The sequence below is a fragment of the Pseudochaenichthys georgianus genome, chromosome 5, assembly GCF_902827115.2.
Source record: "Pseudochaenichthys georgianus chromosome 5, fPseGeo1.2, whole genome shotgun sequence".
Taxonomy (NCBI): Eukaryota; Metazoa; Chordata; class Actinopteri; order Perciformes; family Channichthyidae; genus Pseudochaenichthys; species Pseudochaenichthys georgianus.
Genome location: NC_047507.1, coordinates 15,153,277 through 15,163,961, shown reverse-complemented (window position 1 = coordinate 15,163,961; position 10,685 = coordinate 15,153,277).

Here is a 10,685-nt window from a genome sequence, read left to right as displayed (position 1 = left end):
GATTACACCTGCCCAATCTGGTTTACATGTGGCATAGGCCAGGCTTAGTCGCCAAGAGATGATAAAAGCAAAAAGGGTAAATTATGTAGCCTGCAAATATACCTTCATATCATGTCTATAGCCTACCTTAAAGCTGTAGATTTAAATGCAACCAGCCAGAGACACTGGTGTTTGCAGATGCAGCTAGTTTGGTTAGCTTGCAAATTAGCAAGTAGAGCACCAAGCATCATAAATGTTTTCCATGATTACTCAATAACAATATGTAAAAAATAATTACATGTAGGCCTAATGTAAAGCATTTATTTTATTTTTAATATCAAGTCTGTATTAGAGCTTGATACATCAGCATTGGAAAATATAGGGTTACAGATTAGAATCCTCATAAATTATCTGATATGTCAAACCACCAAATTTTATTAATTTGACAAAAAAACAAGTTTTAGTTATGTCTTAAAAATGAGTTTATAGGGTTTGTGCGGTTTGTGCTTACACAAGTAGATTGCCTGGTCTCCGGGCGTGATATGCTCGGTGCACTAGGAACTCCCTGACTCCAAAAAGCCTGACCTAGTCTCTAAGGATCTCTTCACGCAAGGGTCACACGTCATTAGAAGCTTAAAGGAAGTGCCCTGCATAAAAAGTACGGCCACCCAAAGCGGCTGGCAAACACTCACTGTGCTTTTTCGGGCAGTCAAGTCCTCTATTTATGTTGCCCTGTACAGCATTATCAGAGAGACAACAAATGACCATATCTTCCCTTCTAAAAGGGTTAAATTAATAATGTTTTTTCTCAAAGCAAGGTTACACCTGTGAGTTGGATGTAGAAGTGTCAGAATCAATATAGATGTTTTTATTTTAAAGTAAATTCAGATTGAACACAGTAAAAAAATGTAAATTATTGTGTCCGTCCAACAACAACAAAATTACTTATAGTGAAAACCACCCTTGAATGATGGGATGGTAGACTAAAAGCTTTAGGAATCTAAACTACAACATATGTGACCTGCTCCATCGAAATCAGTCGCATTGACCCGAAGACACATTTTGAGTTGTATACACGGTTGGAAAGAGGAGATTCCTAGCTTTCTAATGATATCAAGATTGTTTTTGTACTCCAAATATTATGCGAAATATGTCACATTATATAATGACTGTCACAGAGTCCTCATTTTGAGAAAAAGGCCTTTAAAGTTTCCTCTTCTCTGGAATCCATCGATCTGATTGGTTATTAGTGGAGCAAATGATCAAAATACTACGGAGGGAAGATATTTTCGTTTGGAGGGGAAGCTCGCGAGTGTGCGTGTATACGCGTGTGTGTTTGTGTATTTTTGCGTTTGTGTGTATTGTGTTTGTTTCCCGGGGAAAACCCTCACGAGAAACACCGGCTGTTGTTGTGCCTGCTGTGGCGTTAAATTACTCCGTTCTCCGCTTGTAATTATGCCGTTACAAGCTTCAAAGTTATATTTATCATCTGAATTTGCCGAAACAAGTTTAATATTCTGAAAGCCAAGACTCTGTTTAATTTAAATCAGATGAAAACAAACTGTAACGGATCCTGCCGTGTTATCTATGATTACTTTACTCTTACGTTCATAATGTCAGCCGGAGGGAGGGGGGCGGCGCTGCTGGAAGAGCAGAGTGCGAGTGAGAGGTGCCTGTCTTCGTCCCTTCACAAGCTTCAAAAATGTATTTATCGTGTGATTTTGGAAATAAAAGTTTCATATTCTGAAAGCCAAGACTTGGTTTGTTTAAAATCAAACAAAACACCCGAACCCTGAAAAAATAGTTTTTTACGTAAATCCACGTTTATTCTGAAATGAGCCGTTGCGACTTCCGACTGATTTCGATAGAGCGGGTCACATATAATAAGTACCCTGTATCAAGATTGATGCAAACCTTTTTAGAGAGATTTAGCAACAACAAAAAAACACTTCTGGGGTCATTTGGGTGGATTTGACCTATCTCTGGCCCCCCTTGTTCGATTTTGCTGATTGACATCTCTTTCTAACCGTCAGAACCAATGGAATCGAGGGGAACTCCCACATACTCCTTATTTGGTAATGTGTGTGTGTGTGAGACTGACGCATAGCCGAAACCGGAAGCTGCGATAACTCTGGTGGCTAGCAGCTAACGTTTACTCTCCGATTTTTACATAAAAATAGAATTATGGATTATAAATTATATTATTATTAAATTATTCCACAGAAACATTATCAACCTATGGATTAACCGATTCAGCCGCGTTTTTTCTCGTTTTAATGCCATTGAACAAGTCTTTTGATCAGATTGACAGCTACGGTGAGACGATCTCCCGTAAAAGCTACGTAAAGGTACGTGTTGTGATGTCTGTGTTTGCTTCCCCTGTCGCGAGTTCGGATCACTCAGTGATGATATATATACCTAAATAATCTGTGGAACCTCAGCTTTAATCGGATATCTTGTATGTGCAGCTACGATAAGTAATAAGGGTATCTTTTATCTTGAGTTCTGTGTCAAAGTGCGTTAGCATTTTTCGCTCAGGGGTCATTTAGATGCTTCTTATGATACTTGTGTTTTGTTTTGGTAAAAATTGTTTGTATCGTCAATTAGCTGAGATTATTCCCGTTAATCTGGTATAACACATTAATAGGTTCTTAAATATTAAGATCCCCTGAGACACAGTGTCGTGAAAAAAAAAGAAGCCCCTGCCGAGGGGGGCTTTGGGGCTTAATTATTAAGGGAGATTGAATGTGAGTTCTAAACTACTATGGGAGAGACACTGTCTTGTTAGAAATAGAGAAACCTTTCACTCCGACACTGGATGGTGTGTTGACAAGATGTCTCCAGGTCATTCTCTTTAACCATTATCCGTCTGGCCTGCCGACTCCAGTACAAGCAAGATGCTTCAAAAGGGTTGGTCCTTTGCTCCTATGGGACCACAAACGTGTGCCATTGGTTGTTACAGTAGATGCGGGATGAACAGAGTTGCTTTGCTGTCCAGTTAGGAAAAACAAACACAACTTGTTAGTAGGATACATCATGTCATCAGTCTTTTACAAGGTGCTGTGATTGAGAGAGAAAAATAAGTAAGTACTTTACAAATAAGCAGAAAGACAGTAAAAAGAGAAGCATAACGAGAAATTGAAAGTGAGGAGGAGAGTGGATAATGCCACCTGTCTGCATATCTTCCGTCCTACTATCACATCATTTGACCAATCACTCAATACAGTACACATTTATTTTGCTTAAGTGCATGTACATGGAACAATGCAGTTGCTCTTTTTTACGTAAAAGTTCTGTTTCTCCTTCATTTTGCAACAAAGTGTAACAACAACTTTAGCAACACTATGCATTGATTTTGATTGTTGGCTTCTGAGCAGTTTGTCAGTGCTTATATTCAACATTAGCAAGAACTGAAAAACATATTTGTAACGGACTTAACAGATCAAATGTACAAATCTGCGTCTTTGGACATATTTAGTAGACTATAGCAACATTTTAATGAAACACCTATTACTCACCAGAACAGGCTTTACACCTTTATACACAGTCTATGCTTTACACAGAATATCTTTTAATAGTTGGAATGTTAAGATCCTCATGTGACAGTAGTACAGTATGTGTGACATAATGAATTCTGCTAAAATTAAAGCTATTATGAAGGGAACCTTGACATTATGTAAAATACAAAATACATAATTTAACTTGTAGGGGTTGCTGCTGAACATGTTATAACATCTTAAATACTGAAACAATTGAAGTATAAACCCTAAATACAACTGATAGAGTGGTTAAACTGAAAGTGCTACATTTCAGAGCAACCTACAGTATGCGCTAAATGCTGGTTTTATCCACAGATGATCTGCATGTCCGGTGTTATAACTGTAATATGTGCATTATTTTACTTAGATGGCAGTTGAGTGTGTGTTTACTTACAGGCTCATTTTCAAAAACAACACCAAAACAATTATAATCAGTTTATTTGATTTAGAATCAGCTAATATATTTTTAACCTTACATTTCTGGATGAAGATCACATGGTTTAGCACTGCAGAGTTACACAGGCAGTTGATGTTGTCATATTCATAATTTGTTTCTCAGTCTTTTTGTTATTGTGGTTCTTGGGGGAGGTACTTCCTGGTTGAGCAAAAGGAGTGTCTTGAGGACTGAGGTTTCTTAAATCATGTGATGCCATGTCATGGGGGGGACTTACGGGCCGTTTCTCAATCTCGAGGATACTGGCTTCCAAGCCAATATTTCAAGGATGCTACGTCATCGAGTGCCGCCGAAGGACTGTTCCAATCTCCGGCATACTTGGAATTCCACATTTGGCCGCGTCCTTGGTTTGGGGGAAATTTCGAGGCTGCACATAGGTAGACTTCGCGTCCTTAAAATCCCCACAATGCTTTGCGCACGGACCAATTTCAAAAACCCTTGCGGAGAATGGCTGAACCGACGCAGCACACATTTAAATGTAAGTATGTCGTTTTTCATTTCATTTCAAACCTTTATTTAACCAGATTGGTCCCATTGAGATCATAGATCTCTTTTTCAAGGGAGACCTGCAGCATATAGGTTCCACATGAAACATAAAACAATAAAGGACATTATACATTATATTTACAGGATACATAGTTATAGACATTTACAAGTGCCCATTGTATCAGCAAGCATTTCATTTAGCCTAGCTTTAAAAACATGCAGAGGAATGAGATTGCTCAGTTTCAATTCTTGCTGAAGATTGTTCCAAGCAAGTGGAGCTGCGCACATAAAAGCTGTCTTACCTAAGACAGTCCTTGCTCTTGGCACATCTAACAAGACTACATCATGTGATCTCAGACAATAGCTGCTTGCAACTCTCTGTGTTATCAGAGAGCAGATATAATACGGGAGTTTACCCAACAAAGCTTTATAAATAAACGTGTACCAATGACTGAGCCTCCGTACAGAGAGTGATGGTAAACCTGCCTTGGTATACAGTGTACAGTGATGTGTAAGCGCTTACAAATCTCAGAGCACTGTGATACGCAGCATCCAATTTGCTCAGGTAATTGGCAGGTGCATTCATATACAATAGTATATATATATATATATAGTGGCGTAGAACATGTGTTGGTAAATATGTTACTTTGTTACATTTGTTTGTTATCACCAAAAATGTGTTCCGTGAAAGTAAAGCAAGTTCATAATTAGATAGACATCGTGAGGTATTTATTTTCGGTACAGTCTATGTTGAAACCGTTAGAGAGAGTGGCACACTTGTTAGCCTGTTCCATTTTTTTTCGTTTTCCGAAGCCGTGGCTTGGAAGTATACTTGCTTCGTTTCTGAAGGAAGTGACTTGGAAGTACGCGACTACCAAGCCAGCATCCTCGCGATTGAGAAACGGCCACGGTATAGAGTGGCGAAGTCACGCCCATCTACTTCCGGTCCATGGGACCTTATTTCGGAAAAATAATGTATTGAAGTCAATGGAGAGAGAAAACTTATCTTTCGATCCCGTTTGAATTGTGCCATGAATTACACATGATGTTTGTCAATCTTAAACAATTATTTCCATGTCAAAAAAGTCACAGTTTGTCGTAAAACTGTTGAAATATAAGACTATGAAAAATACGCAACTAGAAAGACTACAAATCCCAGATGTCACAATTGTTTTCCTCCACTAAGAGATAGCTAAGATCAGCGCCATATAGATATCATCTATCTATATGGCGCTGGCTAAGATAGGATAACTTTAACAAGATGCCTGTGTGCTTAGTACCAGGTTGTTATTATACCAGCAATGGGTCTTGCTCGTTCCTTCGCTTCCCGTCTGATGAAAGGACCAGGAGTGGTTGGATCAAGTTAGCTACCTCGCTAGTAGCTAGCACGTTAGTTAGCATTACAGCCTTGTCATTTTTATTAGCCTTAATATGAAGTAATAGTAAGTAACCCAAAATGTTAAACAGTAAAAGTAGTAGTCATATTTTGTGAACCCTTTGAAGAGTACTGTCACCGGTGTGATCATTCTATAATACATAATTTAAGCCCAGGGGAGAAATGCTAACACTAGCATCGGCGATCGCCGATCTTTTCAACTTCATGCTATCTGCACAAATGGTTGACATTAAACATTAAAAAGACCAGGCCGTTCAGAGAGAATCAAAGGAAGGCAGGCAGGCAGCTTTGCATGACATTCTTCTGGACGTGTTTCATTGTGGTGATAGTGAGGGTAGTCAATCGTTTTGTTGACAAGACAGTAGTGACGGCCATCTTGGTGACGTGTGTTGTTCTGCGAGACCAGAGATGTATAGTTCATTGAGCGTTTCACACGAATAAATGTGTTACTTCACAGTTTTACGACACTTTTTACTTGCAAAATGATCTTTTAAATTGACAAACATCATATGTGTAATTCGTGGCACAATTCAAACGGGATCGAAAGATAATCTTTCTCTCTCCATTGACTTCAATACATAATTTTTTCGAAATAAGGTCCCATGGAAGTCCACCGGAAGGGGAGGGACTTCGCCACTATGTCCACACGGTTCCGTCGCATTGAAGCTTGCCGGTGGGCGTGTCTGGCGCGCGACTAACAAGCAATCACATTAATCTCCCGCCCCGGACACACAAGCACACGGTTTGATTGGCTAGCGCTTGTACTGGCATATGATTTGATTGGATGGCGCTTCCGTCGACACTTGAAAAATTGAACTTTTCTCAACTTTCGAAGCGAGCAACGGAGCGACATGACGGAACCACACTGCAGTTTGGCAAAGCGTGACGTCACCCCATTCAAAGTGAATGGGAAGCGTTTCCGTTGAAGCACGCGACGGAACCGTGGACGTTACGTTATGGTACGTCCACACGGTTCCGTCGCGTTGAAGCTTGCCGGTGGGTGTGTCTAGTGCGCAACCAACAACCAATCACATTAATCTCCTGCCCCGGACACACAAGCACACGGTTTGATTGGCTAGCGCTTGTACTGGCATATGATTTGATTGTCTGGATCTTCCGTCGGCGCTTGAAAAGTTGAACTTTTCTCAACTTTCAGCGTGAGCAACGGAGGCAAAGCGACACGGCGGAACCACAATTCAGTTCGGCAAAGCTTGACGTCACTCCATTCAAAGTGAATGGGAAGCGTCTCCGTTGAAGCACGCAACAGAACCGTGTGGACGTTAGTTAGTTTGTTTTTAATTCAGTTAAAGTCGTCCATCTGTGTCCAACAACTTTATTTATTTATTTTTAAAGGATTTGTGGGGGCCCTATGCACTTTCGTAATTAGCAGTAAGCACTGTTAAAAGGTCTGTTCAATTGTATTAAGTGTATGTGTATGTGTGCAGAAACTGAAAGTCACTCAGTTAAAGTGATTGGTTGACAGAGAACTTGGCCAAACACCCTCAGTCAGCTCATTGAGTAACCCTGTCTTCTGGATTGAGCTCTAAATGTTATTCAATAGGAGGATTTTTGAATGGAAGTAATTTCCTGATCTGCTTTTGATATGTTTGACATGTTTGGAACCAAGCCCATCCATAGGAAGAACAAAAAAATGGACTGACAAAAGCTATGACTTCAGCCATATTCATTGCCATGCAATGCTCATGCTTTCCCGTGCGTATAAACCTGCACCCCAATAGAGACACCACCCCCACATCTTCATATCAACAGCAATTTGTTTGAGCAATTCAACAAAATGCCCCTCGAACATTTAAACACGGGTCACTTCACTGTGAAAGCCTGAGACTGCATTGATGCACAATTTTCACCAACAACAAAAAGAAACTGCGAGGGAAAGTGAAGAGAAAAGAGGTTAGGGGAAATGCAAGACAAAAGAGCCCAGCGCAACAGATCCCAAACACAGGTTCAACACACTAGCTGCAGCCAATCAACTTCCTCCATTCAGTCCATTGAATTCAGCGTTTCTTTTTAGTCTGGTGTCAAATAAAAGATAGTATATACATTCACAACAATGATGTGAAAGTATCAGATAATAGTATGATCTGTGATAATTAAGCTTGAGTCACAAACACACGTGGCCACGCACTGACACAGATAAACACACACTCACACACACATTGACCTCACCTTTCTGAGTCCAATAGCTTCTCTGCTTGGCAAGAGCGGAGCGTTGAATAGTTACCAACCAGGCCACCCAGTAGTGAGTGAGACCTGCCAGCAACACCAACACATGCCAACAGAGCTGAGAAGACTAATATCAGTATGCTGAATATTAAAACTATTAGAGACTATGCTAGCGTACCAGCATGCAAAGCAGCAACACAGACACAACTGCAGTTTAGGAGTGGATTCTGCACAACACTATAGTTCAGGACAGACTTATTTTTTAGGGTAATAATATTTAGTGAGATCTGCAAAAGATGATGGTAAATGTGCATAATCTAAGTGATTACACTCAATGTTCATATCATATATTCTAGGGCGCTGTAGGTAGAATAGGGAACCCCCCATGGGGTCTACACACTGGTGATGAGGAGAAGACGAGAATGATGAAAACCTGGATTTGACTTCTGATGAGCTCAACCTGGGCATTGGATATCTATTAATAATAAATAATAATAATTCATTTATTTTATATAGGCGCCTTTCAAGGCTCTCAAGGTCGCCGTACAAACACATAAAAACAAGATACACAATACCTAACACCAGCATAAGAAACATAAACAAGACAATGCAGTATATAACATATCAAATAAATAAAACAGAGGATGTGTGATGGATAATGATCAGGGTGGATATGCGAGTGTGAAGAGATATGTTTTGAGGCGTGATTTGAAAATGGGGAGAGAGTCAGTGTTGCGGATGTCAGGTGGGAGGGAGTTCCATTTAACCGAACCGCGGCGTACAGAGTTGGTCGATCTAGTTAAAAACTACCCCTGCCTGTTTGGAGACACTCCATCTCGCACCCACCTTATAGAACACGATATTGAGGTGGGTGATGCTAAACCGGTACGACAGCGTTTTAACCGCATGTCTCCGGACAAACGAGAGCATTTAGAGGCAGAAGTTAAGTATATGCTGGAGAATAACATTGCTGAGCCGTGTGCTTCTAGTTGGTCTTCTCCTTGTTTGCTGGTTACGAAACCAGATGGTACATTTAGACCATGTACTGATCTCCGCAAGGTGAATTTAGTGACCAAACCTGACTCGTTTCCACTCCCTCGCATGGAGGACTGTGTGGATCAGGTCGGTTCTGCTAAGTTTGTCAGTAAATTTGAGCTGCTAAAGGGTTACTGGCAGGTCCCGTTAACGGCAAGAGCTAGGGAGATCGCCTCATTTATCACGTCCAGTGGGTTGTACTCATACACCGTAATGCCATTTGGGTTACGAAATGCCCCAGCCACGTTTCAACGCCTGATGAACCAGGTGGTGTCAGGTCTTGCTGGCTGTGCTGTGTATCTGGATGATGTTGTGGTATACAGTGACACTTGGGAGGAACATCTCCAACACATTAATGCGCTGTTTGAACGTCTTGCCTGGGCTTGTCTGACCGTTAACTTGGCAAAGTGTGAGTTTGCTAAGGCAACGGTCACCTACCTGGGTAAAGTAGTTGGCCAAGGACAGGTTAAGCCAGTGAGGGCAAAGGTGCTAGCAATTGACCGGTTCCCTGTTCCCACAACCAGAAAAGAACTCTCTCGTTTTCTGGGCATGGTGGGGTACTATCGTGGGTTCTGTCAGAATTTCTCTACGGTGGTTGCACCCCTCACCTCTCTTCTCAGCCCTAAGGTCAAGTTTGAATGGTCTCCTCGATGTCAACAGGCTTTTGAGGCTGCAAAAACTGTGTTGTGCTCGGCTCCTGTCCTAGCAGCTCCCCAGACGGACCAGCCCTTCACTCTTCATGTGGATGCTAGTAAGGTTGGAGCTGGGGCAGTACTCGCGCAGGTTGATGAGAGCGGCTCCGAATGCCCGGTAAGTTTCTTCTCTAAGAAATGTAACTCTCATCAATTAAACTATTCGATCATTGAAAAGGAGGCACTGGCACTCATCTGGGCGTTAAAACATTTTGAGGTGTATGTTGGGAGTGGAGTTGGGCCCTTGGTGGTCTATACAGATCATAACCCCCTAACCTTTCTGCACTCGCTCCAGAATCCAAATCAACGCCTTATGCGTTGGTGTCTCTTCCTCCAGCCTTTTCATCTGGACATTAGGCATGTCAAAGGTGTGGATAATACAGTGGCTGATGCCATGTCCAGGGCTATAACCTCCTAGGTTAACTAGTGTTTTTCTCCCTGCAGGAGTGTCTGTTTTTTCTGTTTTGCCCTCTCTTAAAATGCTTCTTAGGTACCAAAGTTGCTGAGGGGTTGAGCAAGAGGCTACAGATGTGCTTGCAGGTTGTACGAACATTTCAAGGTTAACTTTGGTGGTGTCTATTGTGTTTGGTGGTTGTGTTTTTGTGCCTCAGGTTGGAGGATCCTAGTGGGTCCTCCATTTTAAGGGAGGGGGTGTGACGACCCCTCCCCCCTTCTGCCTGGCTGGGCTCCCTGCCTTGCTGTCCTCTGGCAGGTACTGGGAGTGTCGTCTGGTTTGTGCCTGCCCATCTAGAGGCGGAGCCACAAGAGGGTATAAAGGTTGCCCAGCTGCAAGGATCACGCTCTGATTCAGATCCTGGCATGCTGCAGCAACCTCAGCCTACAGCCTGTGCTAGGTTTGATGCACCCTCCAACATGCTACAACACCCTTCCACACACCCACACACCCACACACTGCTCAC